The 23,320-nt window shown below is 35.1% G+C and overlaps 1 protein-coding gene across 12 annotated transcripts in view; it reads right to left on the minus strand.

Moving 5' to 3' along the window:
• The window catches only part of LRRC4C (leucine rich repeat containing 4C), a 582,163-nt gene that overhangs the window by 342,723 nt on the left and 216,120 nt on the right, over window positions 1–23,320 (minus strand). For 9 of the 12 annotated variants that reach the window (XR_015701892.1, XM_087745986.1, XM_087745984.1 and 6 more), the window contains exon 2: window positions 653–742. The exons of the other annotated variants lie outside the window; for them this stretch is intronic. The gene's annotated coding sequence lies outside the window, so the exon portion shown is untranslated. The remainder of the gene's footprint in view (window positions 1–652; window positions 743–23,320) is intronic. 12 annotated transcript variants of the gene reach the window in all.

A 23,320-nucleotide genomic window follows, 5' to 3' on the forward strand; every position in this document is an offset into this window, starting at 1 on the left:
AAGACAATTTAAGACTGTCATCCCACTAGCAATATCAGAAACAATATTGTTACTGAACAGCAACAATGCTCAGTACATATTGCTGTGAGAAAGAATAAATGACCTTTTTCACCTTCCCTTGTGTACTAGTGCATTAAGTGTGAGAAGGTCACTAATATTACTTAGTGTCTTCTCAAAACCGAAGATTTTAATCAGAATTTACATTTCTGTCAGCCATTGTGTAGTCTTGTTTTTGCAGTTCCTACTATAAAAGGTCACAATACTGCTATTTTTGGGGAGGCTAACAAATAAAGTAGTTTATCTAGTATCAGGTCATTTTGCTGACCAGGTAGGCCCTGTATAATTTTTCTTCAGAGCTTTGCTTATCAATTACCATTAATCTTGACTTGTGTCGCTATGGATTTTCCTGAGCAAAGGTTATGAATGTGTAGAAGAGTCTGATGGTGATTAATGTGCAGAGTAAAACAAGGGGACAAAAATACCTTCAGAAAGCTATGACCTCAGACACAATCTGTCATAGTATCTTACCTGCTGCTGCAATAACAATAAATCAAGAGACATCTCTAACCAGTGGTTTCTTTGTTAAAATCAAGTCATAATCACTAGCTAATTGAACATGTAATCAGTGTTACAGTAAATGTATTACACTTACACGTTGTTCAGAACACCCAGTAGAACATCAGCCCTTTTGCCTTCAGCATCAATGAATAATCATGATTTCTCGCAATAAAGAAATTCATTTCTGAAAAGACAAAAAAAAAACCCAAACAAAACAAAACATGAGGTTAAATGATTGGCAGGTTTTTTCAGTAGTTGTGCTGTGGTAGTATACAAAAACATAAAATCTCAGCTGGGAAATTTACAGGAACATGCTACCAATTCATCAAAAATCCTGCATAATTAAATCTTTATATGTGAGTGTGAACATGCTATTAACATTTTATAAGAGTCAAGAATATATTTCATATATAGGTAAAAAGTTGCTTGAGCTGCAGGGAGTTCCTTTATTATTTCTGTTTTATTTTGTTCTGCCAGGAACAAAGTTTTTGCTTTTCAGGAAGCATGCATTCCCAGTTTCAACCAAAAAGACCTTTCACAAATACTTGGAAAGAAAATGGAATCTCAGCCAAAAAAATATTGTTCTTATAAAAAAAAAAAATCACATTTTCCTTGAATATTAATGGTAGAAGGATTTGAAGGAAATCCTGTAGATTATATCCCAGAGTGCCTCCCTTTATCGCTTTTCAATATTTATTAATGAGATTACATAAAGAAAAGAAACAGGTAGGCTGAATAATAGACTCTTATAGTGAAATCAATTTAACAGTGGAGTAGACTCTCAAGAAAATGAAGAATCTCTATAGGTAGATATAGTAAAATTTAGGAGATCCAGTTCATTCCTACTGCTCTGACAGAAGCTTAAGAGAGCTTAACATTTCCTTTAGTAGGAAATAAGACTGATTTAAAAAATTTTTGCCTCTTGCACCTGTAAACAAATATCTTCTAGTTAGTGTGGTTAGTAAGTGTTATTTCTTTCTTATTCTAAAATATCAAAACATAGTAAGATTTCCAGTCAGTGTTGTGGAATGTTCCGTGCTCTCAACAGGGAATTTCAAACATTTTTGATAAGTGACTCTATTGCAGATTCCTGAATTATGAATTTAAACCTGGTGACTGTAGGCTTGGGTTTTTTACTTACTCTTTGTGACCCCCTGTGAACCAGGCCTCAAGCCATCCTACAGATGGGAATGCTAAATACTGAGAAAAAAACTACTTGGAAGCTTTTAATAATTTTAAACCTGTCAAGACTGAGAGAAAAATACTACTGGGGGTGAGCTGCAGTGAGAGAATCTGTTAGGTTGTCTAATACGTCTGCTCAGTATCTAAAGCCTCATCAAATACTTACAAAGAAACAAGTGATGGCACACAGGTGCTCACAGAATGAGTGCAGGTAACATGATAGAGCTCTCCAGTTTTGTCAGCCCTTCATGGAACAGTGATTCTGACATGTTGCATTTATCTAGCCATAAAGAAATACAGACTGGCTGTAAGCACATGTGGCCAGGTTTAGCTTGGCTTACAATATTACAAATACAGATATAGAAATGCAACAGTACAATGTAAATGATTAGAAACATCTGAAAAGAATAACCTCCTCCTGGTAATTTTCAGGCACGCATCAGTAATCTGGACTTTTAACAAATCTCACACTTCAAGAATTTTGGAGTTAAGCAAATGAGAACAAATGTTAGAAGCTTAAAAACGTAAAAAATACAGATGTACATCTACAGGCTGATAACAGGGTATGCAAATTATTTGTCATCAGTAGTTCAGTCCTGCCAGATACCTGGAAAACTATTTGCTCTACTCAGAAGGTGCTCAGTGACTCTTATTACTTAGCCAATTAAAAGGGGCTAATTTGTGCTCAGTTCCTTGACAATTGTGCACTGAAGACTAGAAATCGGTGTGATGACAAAGCAAAAGTTTGAAAGCAAAGGCATATATTTGAGAAGCAAATTATAAAGCCAATGTGCTATAGTGGAACTCTTTAATATATCTCATATGTGAAAAGTAAGGCTGGCCAGTTTGTGTTGCCAGAAAGCAATCAGAGTGCCTGCCTAAAAGGTGCAGTCTTAACAGAAGTCATCTTCAGGCCACGGGAAAGAAGACTGTTCTTCCAGAATCTGCTAAAGCAAATTGCCTTTTCTTCACTACCTTAGTCCTACAGAAATATGCATTCCTTTAAATGCGTGGAAAAAGCCAGGTGGCGAGGCAGTAGGTAAAACTTCTTAATATATAAGAAAAAAAAAAAAAAAAGATATAAATACTGCTTAATTCTTCTGTTTACGATATTCTCAATAACCTCGTGCCTGGTTTGATGACTCCCAGTTGTTCAAAAGTCATATATGGGTTCACAGGGAGTAGAGAAAAGCATCATATGAAACACAGTAAAATAATCCTTAAATTTCGAAGCTAGATAACTGTAGCCTTTCCCTCACCAAACTATGTCTCCTATGAAAAAAAAAATTCAAAGATTAATTCATATGCAGCTCACCTCCTCTGACTGTCATAGACATGTCTCCACAGGATCAGGTAAAAGATAATATTCCTGTCAGAATGCAGCAGTTTGATGCAGCCCTGGATGATATAATTAAGTTTTGTTTCATAGACGTATATGTGGCCATATAGTACTAGGACTGCCACCTAAGAGTAGAGGTGTGGTTGGGGCCTGCAGATGACTACACAGAAATCTCTAGCTGCTGGTATCATCTACATATTGTGAATATAGAGTATATGGAAGCATATAGAGTATATGGAAGCAAAGATGACTAGAATAAAAATATTACAAATACGAGACAGAAAAAAATGAGATGAAACCAGAGAAATGTAAAAATTAAAAAAAAAAAAATCCATTTACTGACATTTAAGAAGTCATCAGTATGGAGCATCATAGAATACAGCTCTGAGAAGAGGAAGAGTATAATGGGTTTAGGAAACAAATCTGCAGCAGAAAGATGAAGTCCTTCAAAATTGTCTCATGGCTCATTCTCAAACAGTGACCAAAATCATCACTACTGAACATAAAGAGCTGGAACTGATGTTCTTCGTATGTAAAAACATTTTAAGCCTTAATAAACATTTCTGCAAGTTTGGTACTATGAATTAAAGGTTTAACAGTGGCATTCATAATAGCAATAGTAGAAAAAGTAGTAAGAGAAGAGTGTAAATGAAGGTGAGATAATCTAAAGATTAAAACACATTTAATCAGCATGATGCATTATTGCTGTCATTATTAAATTTTTGTGCTGTTATTGTACCAATATATTTTACACAAACAGTCAAGGCTGTTATAATTGGTGATGTCTACACCACTGAGGGACATCCACTTGAAAAACTGCAGCTAAGAGAAGAACAATGATTGTATGTGGTAAGTCTAGAGACTTAGCAAAACATGTAAGATTTATCCAATAACCATACCCCCAGAGTAATGCCACTTACTTTTCTTTATTAATATCCTACAAATACGGGATTTCAGGAGAATTCAACTAATCATCTAGCACACACACTAATTTTCTGAAACAGAATCAAGGATCTTTAGACAGCCTTCTGCTCACTTGCCCTCTAGTTACTCCTAGAAACTATTAGCAAAAAGCATCCGTGACATTATTTTTCCAATGTTCTGTTATTCTTAATATCATTTTCCCAATGTCTAAGCACCAAATAAAACCAGTAACTTCTTGTCTCACCTACAGTGAGCATGCATACCAGTGATCACAGCCGTCAGTGCAACAACCAACACTAAAATCCTTCAGAGATTTGACCATTTTTTTTCTGCTACCAGAACTTTGATATTTGTCAAAACTTCTCCAGTACCCAGATGTAAACAAAATGCCCCATCCACTGTTAGGTGGAGTGGAAACAGTATGTCATGCATACATTTCTGTTATATTAATTCATTTTTTTATTTTTATTTGCCTCTTCACCAGCAGTATAATGTATCAAATGCATTTACTTTACAGTCCGCTATAAGGCCCAGCTAGGTGCAATGCTGACCCTTTTTGAGCCCTCTGCCCTGCAAGTTCTCCAACATTAACATTTCCTAGTTACTTAGCTATTTCCAGGATATCAGGATACCATAAATACAAAACTTACAGACATCTGTGTTAACTCATTTTCCATTATTCTTGCCTGTATTTATTTTCTTTGTTATTAACTATTAAAAATAGGCTTGTAATTCACTTTTTTGGTGAAGACTAATAGAATGAGGTCACTGAATACTTCATCTTCTCTTCAGACATTTGTTATATGCCCACTTACCCCAACAATATCATACAATATCTTTCATATTTTCTTACATCTAATATTTTTCTAAAGCCTTCCCTTACAAAGTTTTATAACTCTTTTGATAGTTATAATTCACATTTTGCCCCAGCCTTTCCAATTTCATCCTTATATAGACATTGTTTCTATATGTAGCTACAACTTCTTTCTGCTCTTAGTAGAATTTCTGTTTCGATGTTTAGATTCTTAACAACTGAGGCTACCACGTTGTTTATTTACCACACACTATTTTTTCTTTTTTGCCACAAAGGCAACCCATAGCACTACCATGCAAAGTAAATGAACTTTTCTGGATGGCAGAAAGAGCAACTGAGTTGGTGCAAGGCCAATGAATTAGCCCACAACAAAGCCTAAAACGTCATCTGGATTTACAGTGTTCAGTGCTAGTCAGTCCCTTTAAATTAACTTAGAGGAGCATAAAGTAATAGCGTACAGAGGACTAAAACAATGCTTATAATGAGCAAAATAGGAAGAAGATGCAACAACAGAGCTTTCTCTGCTGAAAAAAACAACTGAATTGTGCCTAATTTCAGCAGTGCTGGGGAAACTGAAGGGCCAATTAAGGACTCAGCTTCAGGTTCAATTTTCATCTTGAAAATGGATTAGTGTACCTGGATCTTATATAACATTGCTCTTACATTTAGAATTAATTCTTTACCTTAAAAAAAAATATTAGAATGCCAATACAGCAGTGGCATGGACAACTACTCAATCAAAATACCTCTGGGAATTCAGAACACAGCAACTGTCTAAGAGCAAACACAACAGCAGTACAAAACAATTCAAGCCAGCATTGGCTTTATTCAAACAGAAATTTCAGAAGTTATACAGCTCCACAGAATTAACTGTAAGAGCTCAGATTTTGGTCAATATTTCTACTGCTAAAAAGCCAAACAATAGATAATGTAATTACTACAGGAAATCTCAGCTTTAGTTTTATTTTCATCCAGAAGAGAAGGTGACAGCTTCAAATTCTTTTTCTAAAGGCACTGGTTCAATACAGAGTCATTAGGGAAGAGCAGTGCCCACAATTCACAAGCTTATCTCCTTACATGTTTTGCTTGTTTGTTTGTTTTACAACTGCAGCATAAGGAACAGTTACTGAAGGCTGCTCATAGGAAGTGAATTGAGTAGCACTCTAAGCTTCCAGGTGTGTTATAGAGCTCGTGAGAAATGACTCAAATTACTGCAAAAAGTGCTGCAGCTGCAGGGACAGTTACAACGTTGGGTGGTGTTGTTTGGGGCTTTAATGGTTGCGCTATATCTCACAACTAAATTACAAAGGCTTAGGAATTTTCCTCTCGCAACACCACTGGATAGACTTACACTTTCCTCGTACAACCTCACCCTCTCTTTTCTTCATGAAATAAATGCATTGAATGATGCCAAGTACTGCCCAGACAAGAAATTATTTTTAGTCCGATCAACCTATTTTCAGAACTTATCAACATCATGAAAGACTGCAGAATTTTTTCAGAGCCCAGAACAGTGCTGCTGCCTCCCAGTAAGAGCCATTTCAAGCTGGCACACTGTCTGTTGAGGGAATACTGCAAATAATGTAGGCATTAGCTAATGTTTTCCCCATTTTAGCCAAATGCTTTACAATTCTCTTTTGAACATTATTGCAGTATTTCCCATATTTCAAAAGTGAAGGATCAAAGCTCTGGAGAGAAAAAGAAGGCAAAAAAGAAAATTCTACTTCATTTCTGGCAGTCTGCATGTGCTACTGGGGAAAAAAAAAAATCACAGAAAAAGAGGCCAGGTATTTGTGAATCCTGGTCACACACAGAATTGTGAGCTATTTAAAATCAATGGACTTTAAGGTGCCCTGACAAAAAACACTCAAAATTTACAAGTTAATACACCCAAGATTCACTGCATTTTCCATATCTCCCTCATGAACTTTGTCATGTTACTTAATCTTCCAATTTAGTGACAGAGAAATAAAAGTTTCTGGCGATTACAGATGGTAAATAGGTACACAGCTCAGAAAGAATAAGGTCAGAGCATAAGTTTATATGGGCTTTATATGCTTTCAGGCCTGAAACTGAAGGTCTGCATGTAAAGAAACTAAAGCCAGTTTGGTGGCAATATTTCTACACTCTCAAAAGCAAGTAGAAAGGAGAGCTGCACTGTATCAGTTAAAACAGAATTGAGAAAACAATACATAAATGTTACATTTCATTTCTGAGACTGTCTCATAATTAAAATGTAAGATGTTACTTAATTTCTCTTTGTTGTGTTTGTAAACATGTAATCCAATCATTGGCAATTGCTTAAAATTTTGTGAATGCTGCAAAGTGCTTCTTTTCCAGCAGGTCTTTAAACATTGATTACCTCCTTAATATCAAAATACTTCCATGAAGTTACAAACAGCGTTAAAACAGCAGACAACTTTAAAGCAGTTCAGGCAATGCCACGGCTCAATATCATTCATGTACATTTGTTGGATGGAGTATTTAAAAAATAAGAAACATGACTGTAGGAACTGCAATAAAGTAACAATGTACTGTCAGTTATAATAAAACCAGGAGACAAATCTGAGGCAGCAAGCCATACATTGATTTGTTCTTCAGATCTCATAGGCTTATGGTTACCATGTGACTTACGTTAAACCAAAAGATAAAAACTACAGATTATTTTCAAAAGTTTCTGCCAGGTGCTGAGACAGATGCTTTTCATAATAGTATCTAATAGGCTGTAACATTCATAAAATCAATTATCAAATATCAATTCTAGTTCTGTTGTACAATATTTGCAACCATTTATCTTAATTATACTCATACCCGTGCATATAAGTGCCTGCACATGATGATTATATTCAGAACTTACACATTTGTTTAAGTTAAAATTTATCCTTAAATATAATTGAAATTTTGCTTTTAATTACTGCTTTTAAACTGAATTAAAATCTTAATGTTCAGAATAGAAATGGTCTTATGAATAGGCATAAGAACTTCCTATATCAGTTATGGAAAAAAGAGCCAGAGGAAAGGCGCAGTGTTGTACTGAAATACAGTGTTGTAGTGAAATCCTAAGTGGCTTGATATCAATGAAAGCAGAAAGGGGTTACATTTGAGAATAAATGTTTTCTGCAAACTGTCATAGTTATTTGTAGATGTTTATTTATCTCTATTTAAATATTAATTTAAATTTGTATTTAAATATTTGTGTGTTAGAGGTATTGGCCAAATTCTACCACACTTTTGAGGGTATTTTATATCAGTATTATCAGGAAAGAAACTATCTATCACAAATAAATCAAAAAGCAAATATTAGAATATACACTGAAGTAAATTGAAAATCACGTAGAAAATATCAAGAATTTAAATGACACCTACCACCCTCCTCCAATGAACACTTCAAAATTTTTAATTCCATTGATTAGTTATACAACCTTTCAATACAGAAATAAAACTATGGAGATAATTGAAACTAATCAAAATTTAACAAGTGTTAGCTATGAGCTTGAAAGTGAATTATCTACAGATGAACTGTTATGAAGATTAAATAAACAAATCCTTACTAGAATATTATTATTAAGAAATTATCAACTTGTTAATCAAAAATGAGTTCACATTTGTTGACTTACATATTCAAAAAGAACTAATTATTCATCTGTAGTTTCACAAAACCACACTGTATTATCAGCACATTCATTACAAAGCACTGCATGAAACCTTGTAGCAGCATGTAAGCAGAATCTTGACTAATCCGACAGTCAAACAAATAAAACAATTTGACAAAATGGAATAATATTTATCATTATATTTTTGTGTCATCTTCTTTTAATTTAGAGTTTAAACAGGAATCATTTTATTGCTAACTGATTTTTAGTCACAACAGCTGGAGAAAAACCCATTCTGGAAGCCTCTGCAAAGGAATATGTAAGGAAACTTTGAAAGATGATCAGAAGAAAGGAAACTTAACACAAGCAAGAGGCCATCCCAAGTACCAAAAGAAACAGGAGAGATGGCATGGAGCTGAAACTGAGAGAAACAAAGGAAGGAAATTACATGTGGAATTGAATGGAAGTTGTGGTTTAACCCCAGTAGGCAGCTAAGCACACACAGCTGCTCACTTACTTCTCCCCCTGCAGTGGGATGGGGGAGAGAATTGCAAGGGTAAAACTGAAAACTCATGGGTTGAGAAAAAGACAGCTTAATATGAAAAAAAGTGAAGAGGGGAAAAAAACTCAAACAAACAAGAAAAAAATGTTATGAAAAAACCCCAACCAAACCCAATTGCTCACCACCAGCTGACCAATGCCCAGCCAGTCCCTGAGTAACAGCAGTCCCTGCAAATTTTCTCACCCTCCCAGTTTTTATTGCTAAGCATGATTGTCATATGGTATGGAATATCCCTTTGGTCAGCTGGGGTCAGCTGTCCCAGCTGTGTCCCCTCCCAATGTCTTGTGCATCTCCAGCCTAATCGCTGGTGGGGTGGTGTGAGAAGCAGAAAAGGCCTTGACTCTGTGTAAGCACTGCTTGGCAATAATGAAAACATTCCTGTGTTATCAACACTGTTTTCAGTACAAATCCATACAAGCTACTACGAAGAAAATTAACGCCATCCCATCCGAAACCAGTACAATGGACTTCAGAGGGTAAGAACTAAAAGACCTGAGCACTGAAACAAAAAGGAAGTTAAGAATTGCAAAGAGCTCTGAAGGTGAACTTCAGGTTGTATAAGGCTAGAGACCAGATGGGATTTGAGACAGAAGATGTGAGGTGAATTTAGTCGAACAATAAGGGAAGTGATTTCAGCATATAACCCCTGAGAGACCTACTGGTCATACAGGGAATTAGCTAGCATTACATCAGCAGAATATCAATTGAGATTACTATTTTTACAGGATACAGCTAATCCATGGAGAAGACAACTTGCTGTTTGTTCTGAATTTCTGTCCATACTTCTTGCACATCAAACAGTCTTTCTGCAATTCAGATTCACTTATAAGTCCTCCCACTCTTCCCTCCTGCCCCACTACTACGGCACAATGGTCATTCAGGTTTTAGATTATCCTATCTAAGTCATGATCTTATCCTGAATAAACATAGTCCATTCTCCCATCCTCATTACAAGCTGTTAAAATGGCCTTAGGAATATAATATATATAAAAATATACAGATTTTTATATAAAACTACATTTTTTTCAGGTGCTCTAGTACAAGGGAAATAACTTTTGTACGTGTAGAGCATAAGAATACATTAACAGCACTTACAAACATGTAAATCCACTCTATTCCTAGAAAAATAATGGAGCAAAGAATAAGACTTAAGAAAAAAGCCCCACAACTTCAGTGATCAGCAAAACTACAAACAATGTGTATACTTATTATAAACAGATTCTAAGAGATGATCCTGACTGTTTTTAATGGCATTTAAAAATGAGTGGATGGAAAGAAAGCAAGGTTCTCAGATACCTAGATTTTAGAAAATCATTAACCAATAAAATCTTTATCTCAAAATGAATCAAAATTAGTTTGGATAGCATTAAAGAATAATAATGAAAGCACGGTTTTCAGTAAAGATTTGCTGTAGATTAGTATAATAGAAACTAGAAATAACTTCTTCCATACAGATTTTACTGTTAGGGACCAATCCAACATCCCCATCAAATAGGGATAAAGAACTTCACATGCTTTTTCCACCTGATTTTCATTTACAGGATGAAATAGCACAGACTTCTCTCTCAGTTTCTTTCCTAACAGTAGAAAGAACAAAATGGCCACAGATAAGTATTTTATGTTGGCAAATTCAAAGCCATTTCAGTGAAGAATCTAGGCTAATAATTGTAATATAATTATTGTTAATTGTACGTTCCATTCCTTTGAATTTTTGAGAAGAAAAAAACATTTTCAAGGAAAACTTTTATTTTGAAAAATTGCTCATGTTAAAGATAAATTCTCTGGTCAAAACCAGACAGGCAAATATTCAACATCCCAATTAATTTAAACATTTTTACCTGGGATCTGGGAACAAGTAAAGCAGGGCCTTGAACCTGAAACTCCCACATTAGAAATCAGCAGCATGCTAATGAACTACTGACTTTTCTGCATTTTCTTCCTTGGCTTTCTTTGATTAAGAATGGGGGAAAAAAATGTAAAAACTTTAAAAAAAAATCCACAATACCAAAAAGCATGACTTCGTAGCTGAGACTGACATCAGATGCAAAACTAAATGTGACACTAATAATATACTTTCATCAACCCACATACAGTCTCTCAATATCTGAGAAGAAAATAATGTCCAGAACTTGTAACATCTGTCTTTTTTACCCTCATAGTTCATTTCTGTATTTACAAACATACTCTGAGAACAGAACACAGAGAAAAAACTTTTTTCAAATCTGTTGATCTTCAGTTTCAGTGTCGTATTTTGACAAGTTTACTACAGTATATGTGAATAGAAAAATCAAAAGACCTTTGAATCTAAACAAACTGAACAACATGAATTTTCAGGAGTGTTAAAATATTTGAAAACACTTGGAAATTTAAATTTGGTGTAATTGATTTACTATGAAAATGCAATATTCTATCACGTTTGAAATCTTATTCTATTTGGAGCAGGTTGCTCTGGTTTCAGTTAACTTTACAGGAGAAAGAGAAATGTAGGACTTTATTGCAAGATCTAGTTACAGATATACTCATTTTTTCTGCATTTATACTTTCTAAAAAGGTAATAATCATGTCAAAGTAATTTAATGACCATCACTTTATCTATTTTTTCCCCATGACTAATACTGACAAATCCTGGCGAGCTTTATCTTTTCTGTTTAAACATGCTTATGAAAATATGTAACTCTGGTCCCTCAACCAGGATTATGAATTGTCAGACCAGCTTCTCCAGACATAGAAAACACCTGAAGTTTTATGAATAATGTATGCAAATGAGCAAGGTAAGAGTGGGAGATAGAAAGTTTATGTCATTAGTAAGGGAGAATCTTTCTCCTGGTTCTCACTTCCAAGGCAACATCCATCTCAAGCTGAGACCTTGAAGTGATAAAAATGATACAGACCCAGATAACTATTTCACATCAATCTCTAGGACTTCAATGTTTACTTATATTAAATTTTCCTCTATCCTTTGAGGGAGCTGAGAAAAACTTTCAGACAAAGAAAATACTTTTAAAATACATATAATAAGCATATTTAAAAAGGGGAAAATGAGATGTAGATTCCAGGATTATAATGATGATGAAGAAGGAAGAGCAACTGAAATTAAGGACTCAAATAATGCTGCTAGATTAAAGCAGGAAAGTAGAAATTAACAGGAAATATTTGGTAATTGTTTCAAAATTAAAGAAACATTGAAATCAGAACTGTTTATAATTATTAGTGTTGATTAATTTCTTATGGTGAGTGAAGAGGGGAACCCTGGAAATCAGATCAGTTTGACATACTGACAATTAAAGAAAAAAAGTAAATTAATGAAACAGAGCTCTGATCTCTTTATACCTACTGCATTCAATCCAGAATATCCAAAAGATGAGAAAGGCCTTAAGAATACTTTTAGGAATTTATTATATCTCCACAACAGATATCAGTTTCTCTACCGTGTTTCTTTCCCTTCTTACTGCCTCAAGGGGACAGACGGGAGAAATACTAGTACAAAGAATGGGAATTGCCAGTAAAGACTGTAGAATTAGTGGCAGTTCTGTTTTCTCTGAAGTCAGGCATTGAACCAGTGCAGTTTTGAATATTGGTTTCTTATGACAATAGTTGTTATGAGGAGAGCAGCAAATGTCAGGCCATGAATCCACTTATAATGCAATAATTGAAGCACAAGTAGTCAAACAGACAAATGTTCTAAACTCTGTACGGTTTTAAGGTTACAGTATGCCAGTAATTCTCAGTGCCAACACTGCAAGGGTATGAATTATCTGTTCTTAGGAACATTTTTACAGTGACTAACCTGTATTCCTGGCAGTAGCAACCCACAAGAGAAAACTGTGATTTCCCAAGACACGCTCAGTCAAACTCCTTGAGTAGAAGTAACCAGTGACAAGACCTGGACCTGGAGTTTCCTGGTTCAAAGCTCAGGTACCTCAGCACAAAGGCTTTAAACACATATGTGACTAACTTCCCATGAACACCAGAGCTCCAAATGTGCAGCAACCAGTTGGTAAATACAACACAGTCAACCCCAACACTTTCACTTCCTACCTCATCCTTCAAGATAAACTTTTAATAGCCTACTCAGAAGACCAACGCTCCACTCTTGTCTATCTGTCTCCTGCTCATTACAGAAGTACCATCTCCTCCTATATGAAAACTGAATGATACTGATTTAGATACTGAGAAGAACCAGAAATATGTGCATGAGTGACTTAGGTGCTGTTTGGTCCCAAGGAGGATGGCTGCACTCTTGCACCAACAGGAGAGTGCTGAGAGCCCTGCCTCAATTACTCTTACAACCTTCGCTGAGGCATAGCTGCAAACCTAACCAAGATCAAACCATCAGCTCCTGAATCTCTAGTTTGGGAAGGCTGGTCTTTTGCTAGTTTCTCTCTATTTATGTTTGACACCAACCTTACTGATACTTACTGCCACCCCATGCTGTTGGTTTCCTGTATCCACATTTATATCTATTTGTTGATTATAGAGAGAATATATGACTCACAAATAGCAAACACATTATATAACAACTACTTCAAGTTTCCAGCATTTTTCAATTTCTAATTTCCCATGTTACTCTAAATTTTAGGTCAGAAGACAGCATTGTAGTCAACTGATCTGACTGACCACAAAAATTATCAGAGGGATGGAACTCTCCTATGAAGAAAGTCTGAGAGAGTTGGTGTTGTTCAGCATGGAGAAGAGAAAGCTCTGGGGAGACATTGCAGCCTTTCAGTACTTAAAGGGGGCTTATAAGAAAGATGGGGACAGACTTTTTAGCAGGGCCTGTTGCAATAGGACAAGGGGTAATGGTTTTAAACTAAAAGACTAGAATTTAAGGAAGAAATTTTTTACAATGAGGGTGGTGAAACACTGGAACAGGTTGCCCAGAGAGGTGGTAGATGCCCCATCCCTGGAAACATTCAAGGACAGGTTGGATGGGGCTCTGAGCAACCTGACCCAGTTGGAAGATGTCTCTGCTCATTGCAGGGGGGGTTAGACTAGATGACCTTTAAAGGTCGCTTCCATCCCAAATCATTCTATGATTACATCACAGGGTGCCTCCATGGTCATCACACTTTTCTAAGAATACTTTGTAACAGAATGTATTTCTTTCAAAGGAAAACTCAAAAGTTCAGGATCTCATTTATTACTGCAAAGACACAAATCATAACTTTTATACTTACATACTTAGACCTGAAAACAGGTCTTTCCTAAAGACATATAATTTGAAATTTCAGACAAGCACACAGAAAATTGATGAATGCTTACTCAAATTCAAACTAGTAAAGACTGTATATTGAGCAGGCATTTAAATGTAGAAGTGATCAGGAGAGCAGAACACCCTTGCCTCCTCCTGTCAGACACATTACTTATTTCAGCAACAGAGAGCATAAAACATTGGGAAGGAAGAACTCTCCACAACAGCCAGTGGGACATGGTCACTAGATGCTTTGGAAGGAGATAAGAGCCAAAGAATGTGCCCACGCTTTCAATAGAAATGTGTTTATCTTCTCACACTAAGAATGAGAATACAAGAGAAACTTTTTATTTTTCTTATTTATAGAAATAACTCTTTACAAAGTTGTAATAGAAGCTTGTGGCAAGTATCAGAGACTTTAATAAGAGACCTAAACCCTCATGTTTCAAGACTGGATCTAATCTTTGATTTTTAAGAGCAAGGGAGACAGCCAAGATCTCCATGAAAGTGCACATCACTAACAGCATTTCTTGCATGTTATTTTCAAGAACCTTTACCTGACCACTTTCAAAGCTCTCATGGATGCTCTACTGAATAAACAACCAGGAAGTATTCTGAAGAATCAGGTTTGTGCATTGTAAGTATGCATTAGTCAAAATAAAATTTTTCTGTGATTTTCTACATAAATCTTAAAAATAACTGTATCTTTATATCAGAATATTTTCTTTACCAGGATTTTAAGTTCATTCATCATCATAAACTCCTTAATCAGAACCAGCTTTGGAGCACAAACACTCCATTCTCTTTAGTCAACAGAACTGGGTAGAGAAGCAGCAAATGGAGGTGTTTCATTTTGGGAGGGATTATTTATGAAGAAATCAAGGCAGTACAGCATGTGGCAAAATGGATGGGCTGTATAGCACAGTGTGGAGGTTATTACTCCTGCAAATTGACCAAACTTTTCCAGTATTCAGAGACCCCACATATCAGATGACGACACACTGCTGGCCTCAGCAGAGCAGCAACAAGTAATTCATGACAGAAGATTAAAACCTATATACACAACGTCAACAGACTAATTCAGCTCCTGTGCTACTATTTTTCTGGTCAATGCTGTCTCTAAGAATATGTTTTCTTGTCTGTTGACCAGTGCAGTGATGGGATAAATATAAAAGTTATGAGAAATTTCAGTGTCCTGCAACCTAATAACTCTCACCATTGCTAAGATTTTTCTTGAGTCTGCCTAAATTTATCATTTTTTAATTTGTTTCTATAAAAATACATTAACTGTGTTTTTACTGGAAGCAAGTAAGGCTAGCTTGTTTGAAGGTCAGGAAAAATATTCTTTCAGTTTAATTTTATATGCCCTAGTAACAGTTTGTTAACCAGCTACAGTTCTGATGGTAACTGACAATTCCCACAGAGATGAATTTTCACTTCTGTAGCTCTCTGTGAAACACCTTCTAATGTAAAGATTAATTGGAGCAGAAATAGCTCTGACTATACCATTTTAGTTTTTGTCAAAACTATTTTGTCGGAGTTTGAAAGAATCCCCCAAAAACGCATATGATTTCAAATGAACAGAGTGTTATGGGAACAGTATATATATTATTAAGAAAGTTTTAGAACATGCTATGTCTTTAAGGGAATAAAAAGGATTTCAATCAGAAAAAAGATGAGGACTTCTCTGAAAGTGTAAAGGGGGAAAAACCCATAGTACAAGAAGCAGGAGAAGCAGTGTTTCCAGGATGCTGGTAAATTCTGATGCTTTGAAGATGTCTTGAATAACAAAGACACAGTAGTCCTGGCATACAGAGAGCCACAGAGGGGATTATCTGGCTGAGGGCCAGAACTTGCTGTTGGGTCAGCAGAGAAGAGCAGACAGTCATTGCTGACAGCAAAAACAAAAAAAGAGAAAAACTCAAAGTAATCTGGAATCTGGATTTTGTCAAAGATGATGCAAAAGAAGCTTAATCCAACAAAGAGAGCAGTAGCTGCTGAAAGTAGTTCTGTTTGTTGTATACTGAAAAACGATTGTGTCACCTCCAGGATGCACATTAAACATTTAATCAGTACTGTCTGAAGCCATATTTTTCATTCCACAGCACAGGTCCAAACTACATAATTCAAGGCAACAAATATGTATAGAGAAAGTTTCTACTTATTTTCCTATAATTAACATAGATAAATAATATTTTTTTCTTAAAACCTTAGAGGTTAGATAAGAATTACTCATAAAATTACAGAGCAGAAGCAAGAGATTTTTTTCCTAATAAAAATGCATGACAGTTTCTGAATAGGGGAGAAAAAGCAGTTCAAGAAAGAAGTAGTGGAAGAAAACAGCACCCTGTATATCCTACATCTGTGGAACTCAGTAACACAGTCACTTTTCTGCAAATAGATAAATTTATTAAAAAATTATAGTTGTGGAACTCAACTGCTTTCTCACTCACTTGATAAAAGCTGCTCAGCAGCTCCACTCTGCATCCTACCTGTCTTCTAGATAATTACAACAGTGCAGTTATAAATGTACATTTCTGTTTCCTGTATCAGCCATTTTTCTGTGCAGATTTGAGACAGGGTGAGTCATTTCACTAACACAAACATACTATATAACTTCAAGTTAGTACTACCATGGGTAGGGAGGAGGGAAGTAAACTCTAGCAGAGGGTGTCACTCCAGCACAGGAGTGCCAGCCAATTTCCTTAAATGAGTGCAGACAACTATTTTAAAAAGCAGAATGATCTCACCAAAATGTGTAGATTCAAGGTTGACTTCACAATGTCAACCTACTGAAAATGGAACCAAACAGTATCCAAAAGCACAGCAGTAGCAATTAAATACCAGTACCAGAAAATTATGACTAAATTCTGTTTAAAGACTGTTTTTTTAACTACGGACACTGTTTAAAGGTGAAATACTGTGGCATGTCACAGTGCATAATGATTAAAAAGCAGAGATTTCAAAAAGCTTTATTCTCAACTCTACTATGTATTCACTGTGCACAGTAATTCTCTGTCCTCTAAAGTTAAAGAGAATACAAGAAAGGTTTATTTTTTTAAATCACCCAAGTGAATTAGGAACTTCAATGGTTTTTGAATACAAGAGTATGAAGTCATATAAGCAAACTATGAAATTTAAAAGAGGAAAAAAGAAAAATAAATAGAAAATTGTAACAATTCTCAGAAACTTCATTTTGATGCTTACAAAACTCTTTTTCGAGCAAAATTTAACAAAACTGACTCAGTTTTATTTGAACGTCACTTAGTATTCCAACAGGAAATTGCTCTGTCAAAGAAACATATGAATAAAGAGAAAGGTTTGATCTAGAGAAGGGGGAAAAAAAAAAAAGAAAAAACAACAGAAAAAAATTTCCTTCACAAGTTGCTCAATTCATATTACCTCAGTTTGACTGATTATGAAGTGATCATCTGTAAGGACTGGTCCATCAAGCTTGGTCCTTGAAATCACAGCAGCTAAAAGCATTTCATCTAAATGGATGCACCACTTTATTATTACCCAAACCACAACGTATTGCACAGCATTTTGTAGCAAATTTGTAACACATAGTAACACACAGTATAAACAGGCAAAAAACTCAACAAGCATGACAAGAGCATGAGAGATCAAATTCATGAAAAAGCAGTACTGTCTGTAATATCAAAATTACTCACATGGGGGAAAAATAAGTACCCTTCATTAATTTAACTAAACCTAAAATTAATAAATCATATCTGAGTAAATTGAATTAGAAGATCCAAAAGACTAGACACACCAGAATTATATGCAGCTGTCAAACAAGTTACTCTGAAAGTCAAAGGTGTAAGTCCTTGGCCATTTATCATTCATCTCAATTAAATAATTTTTCTTCTTTTAGAGTTTATGTGAAAATGTCCATCCATCATTATACATTTCTCAGTATTCCTCATATAGATAAGCAGTTGGTGGTTAAAACCAAAGAGGAAATCAAGTTATGTCCTGAAGCCACTGTATGTTTATTTTAAGCTAATTTAGGTTTTATGTTCCTATGTTCTTCAATGCGAAACAAAGGGTGAGTAGAAGAAATGACAAAGACTATTGAGGATATTTTTGTGTCTACCAATTCCAATTTAATAGCACAAATGTTTTCTTTATGTGTAATAGTTGAGTGACTGAAGTTGACATTTTCCAGAGACATGAACTTGCCTATAGCATGAAGAACTGGCAATGTAAAAACATTTTTACAAAAAAGATTAAAGAAAAAAAAAAAAAGCCATGCTCATAGTAAGTCTAAAAGGACAGACAGAGAAGGACAATTACATGACCAATTACAATTCACCAAACTGATGGAATCTGAGACTTATGTCTTTAACTTGCTTAACTTGTTCATTTTCCAATGAGATACAATATATTAATCTATCCAGTTTCAGTAAAGGCTAAACGCATTCTGGTTCCTTTCAGCACTACATCCTTACTGAGTTTTGATAGTTTTATTTATATGAATTGGCAATATAGTAAAGAAAGTTCATTATTAAAAGATTTAACAAATATAGTGAGAAAAAGGTAAAAATTCAGCAAAAACCTAGTATTAATCATATCTATTGTAAACAGACAAGCTTTTTTTTAATCTTCTGTGTTTTACCTTGATTTTCTTTCCTATATTACAAGTTATTCAAAAACTACACATCAAAACAACACAATTGAACTAGATCATGACATCAAGAACAAGAAATTGATATGAAATACAAGGCATACTGAATGGCATCTTACTCAATTCTTATGTTATGATTTTAAGTTAACAGAGTGACCCCAACAGAAAACCTGCAAGTGAAAATTGGATTTAGGGTGTTTTACTGCCTACTTAAAAGTAAAGAGAACCCCCCAAAAAAGAACTGTAATAGTACTGTAATAAAGGGTCAATACATAATTTTAAAAATTTTGGCTCATTTAAATTATGAAAGAAATTGCAACAAAAAGTTTAGGGGCATACATGTATATATATGTATACATAACATAAACATATCTGCCCTAAAGCTTTCCTAAATTATTTTCTGTATAATAATTCTATGCTGTTATCTCATTAGAGCTCTGAAATCCATATTGCACTCAATGGCAGTATGAAGCCATATAAAGTTCCCAAAGCAATCAGTGTCCACTTTGATGTCAATAAACATAACTCAAATGAAATATAACTGAAACTATGTTTGCAACAAAAGTGAAAATGCCTCCATCTTTACATTGCAAGATCACAAATACTAAGACAATTCTGAGAATGAAATTAAAGCAACTTTATTGTTCATTAAGGATTGTTTAGAAAAACCTAGGGTGAAAGAGAGGAAGGAAGGGGGTAGGAGAGAGAGTGGTCTCCACTGTACCATTGCAACAGGAAACCAGATTTACTGACTGATTTTCCATCTCTCCTGTTCCTAAACTAAAAATGTCATGTCAGAGAGGAGAGGGGAGTTTGTGCAGAGCTAGCATGTGCTCTCTCTCCCCTCAGCAGAGTGTGGTTATGCTCCCACAGAGCTGTTTGTTAGTTCAAGCTGCCACTGCAGCCCGAGTCCCACTGAGCACCACATTCACTCACTGTCTCAGTGGACCACCCAGTCCCTTCATAAAGGTGTTACTTGTGTGGTATCAGCATCTTACAGAATCCCACTGAAGCATGTAATACACGTGATACTACATATATGACAGTTACTATGCTAAGGTGCTTGTATAGAGTAAATAAAGAAAATATCAGTTGGAGACATCTGTCAAAGATGGCCATGATTGAAAAAATGAATGCCATAATTCTAATAATCACTCCAAAATCTTAACGGATTAAGACTGATCCTTTTTTTCTGAATAAGGATGCAAACACCTGGTTATGTTTGCAAGATACATCACACAACTCTTCATAATTTGCCCCTGTGCAACAGAATTTATCATGCATTAAGCCAATACATACAGCAGGAGGTTTTTTGTGGGCCTAAGCAACGATTTTCTGCGTAGCTGACAGGTGTGATGCAGAACCTAACAATGCAGTTTCTGGTGAGAAACAAGTCTACACAGCTATTAAGCTCAAACAACTTTCAGCAATTAGTTCTGAAACACTTTTTGTTTTTGGTTTTGGTTTTGGTTTTGGTTTTGGTTTTGGTTTTGGTTTTGGTTTTGGTTTTTTATTTTAACTACATGTTACCATAAAATAAATTATTCCTTTTTATCCCTAGCGCTATGGTTCATTATTTTAATGTTGCAGGTCTGAAATTATTGCTGATATACAGCCTTCAAGAATGCATGCCATGCCCCCACCATCTGCTCAGGGAAGCTTATATGGGCAGTAAGCTCACAGTTTTCCAGATTTACATGTGAGTATAACAAGAGCAATCACTCAGTCACTATTTATCTTCAGATACCTTAAGTGTCCATCCATGGAGATAAGATTTTAGAAGACGGTATTTTCAGATTCTGCTTTATCTAAAAATGCAGAAAGAGAAAATTTCTTGGATGCCAGAGCAGTCACAATGCTTATAGCTAGCAAATGTGAGAATCTGAGTCACTTATAAGGTGTATAAGGCAGATATGGCAGATTTATAAACCCTTTTATGAAGATCTAGCTTTCACATGAATACAGCAAAGGGAAATGTTTCTGATTGAAGACTGGTAGCCCCAATTACTGTGGACAGACATATGGCCCAATGTGGAATTAAAGGACTCTGTTCTTAAGTATTGATACAAGATTCACTGAAATTTAACATTCAAGTACTTGAAATTTTAAACTTGCTAGAGACTTTTACACATGAGCACAGGACAGTTCCAGATCAAATGTGCATTAATCTAAGTAGAAAAAACCAACACCTCTTTTGACATTTTGAGTCAGAGATGATTACTGATAAAACCTTTTTTTTTCTGTTTTTTTCTTTTTTAATATATTAGAAGACAGTATAACAAGGGCAAAGTAAAACTTGATTGCATTTGGGCATCTTAGCTCCAAATCTATAACTTCATTGATGATGATAAGTAGTGATAATATCTAAAGCCAAAAAACACAGCCAGATATCTAGATACTGGCTAGGTATCTGTAAGGCTAGTAAGATCTTTCATACTTAGGACACTAGATTTACAAGAGAAGCAAGATAAAAAAAAAAAATTACAATACGGACTGTGGGATTCATTTATGCCTCAAAAATATGTGGAGGCAACATCATATCAACTTTTTCCAAAATGTGGTATAAATTGATATTTTTATACATGAAATAATACAGCAACAGTCCTAACATCTGGGGTAATTACAGAGATTAAAAAGGGTTTTTTATGACTATCAAATGGTCTAGTCATAGATACAGACATACATGCTTTACTAAAAATCTAGCATAATATATTTATAGTTGTGTACAGGTATAAATCATCATGTTAATTAGCAAGCAGAATACACATGTGTTTTATGACATCTGTAGTGATTAAATAAAAAAAAAAAATTTGTAAATTTGTTGCTGATTGTACCATAGAAGGCCTTTGATGATGTAGGCACAGATATCTTGGTATATGTATGGATAGACATTAATTTTACTGTTTTTGCATTTACAGAGATCAGAGTTTCCCCCTTTTTCTTTTTTTCAACTACAATTCTCTTAAATTGCCACTCAACATGACATTGGAAACACAATCAGTGACCACAGACAGTTCTAAATATGCACATGAAATTTTAATAGTATGAAAGTCAAGAGGGAGTGGGAGAGCTAGTCTTGTGATCAAGTTAAATTTCCAAAACAGTCAATACTTGAACTGTCCCTCCCATCAGAAGAGATTGATAATTTCAAGATATCGAAAACAAAAGTGTGGCTTATTTAAAAGCAATGACTGTAATAATAATAATAATAATAATAATAATAATAATAATAATAATAATAATAATAATAATAATAATAATGTATTAGTCACTTTGACAATTGATATTCTTCAGTAGGAAACTAAATTAGTCCATTTTCTAGTCCTAACACACTACCAGCATTGACTTTTGTTAGGTTTTGCAAAAATTTCTCCCTCACCATACTATGCTTTCTGGAACAGAACAGACAAAAAATACAGTGGAATACAATGCACAGTAAGGATTTTCATTATGTTTTTCTGTACAAAACATTGCTAATTAAATTCAATTTCGAGAAAGTTCCAGTGGAAACCAAAAAGAGTTTTGTGATATCCCTGCATGAACATGCAGATTTCTTGGGGGTGAAGGTCTCAGTTTCATAAGCAAAAGTGCTTTTCTGTTCAATGAAGAATATCCCACAGCTAATGCTTCAGATCTAATTTCTTAACGGTATAGGAGGAGAGGAGAGAAAGTTGGTGTTTTTCACTGGGGCTGGGGGAAGAGTTTTATTGTTGCTATGGTAACAAAGGTATCTTTTTTGCTTTCTTTTGTCATACCCTACAGTTGGCAGGCTTTAAGCTTTCGGACTGGACAATCAAGCTTCCTCTCCTACGCATCAACAACTTGCCATAAAGAAGAGGAAAAAAGGGACTGCAATCACATCAAAATAAATTTGCTTGAAACTAAGTAGATTTTATACTTTTACAAGGCAAACCACAGTAGGTGATTGGTCACAGTAGGATGTGTTTCTGCAGTCTTGAGTAAATAAAAATTGTGATCCAAATAACTTTTAAAGAAAAATTTCTTTAACCTAAGGAAAAAAAAATTGTACCATATGGTAGGATTTCCAGTAGAGAGGAGAGTGAGGTCTTTTATATGTTGTCCCTTTTTATATTCCATTATGAGATCTCCCATGAAATTTGAAGAGAAGAGGCAAACTGCCAAGTCTGTTCTTTCCCCCAGGAAGTCATATGACTTTAGTGAGAAGCAGTGTGTGTCCCCAAAGAACTGGGGTCTGATTCAAAATATCTCCAAATATAGTTATAAGAGGACTTTTACACAAAAGCAGGATGTTAGTTTTTAGTTACTGAAAACACCACATTCTTTTCTTTCCCAATACAAAAAAGACAAGAATAAACTGGAGCAAGTCCAGTGAGAGGCCACCAAGATGGTCACAGCAGGGGTCACTTGCCTTATGAGGAGAAACTGAGGGAGCTGGGCTTGTTCAGCCTAGAGAATAAATGATTTGGGGGACTGGGGAATGGCAGGGGCAGTTCCTACAGGAGGATATCTTCACAGTGGTGCAAGGAAGGAAGTCAAGAAACAACA

Source organism: Nipponia nippon, unplaced genomic scaffold, assembly GCF_047370975.1.
Source record: "Nipponia nippon isolate SJK-2023a ecotype South Korea unplaced genomic scaffold, ASM4737097v1 scaffold_10, whole genome shotgun sequence".
Classification (NCBI taxonomy): domain Eukaryota; kingdom Metazoa; phylum Chordata; class Aves; order Pelecaniformes; family Threskiornithidae; genus Nipponia; species Nipponia nippon.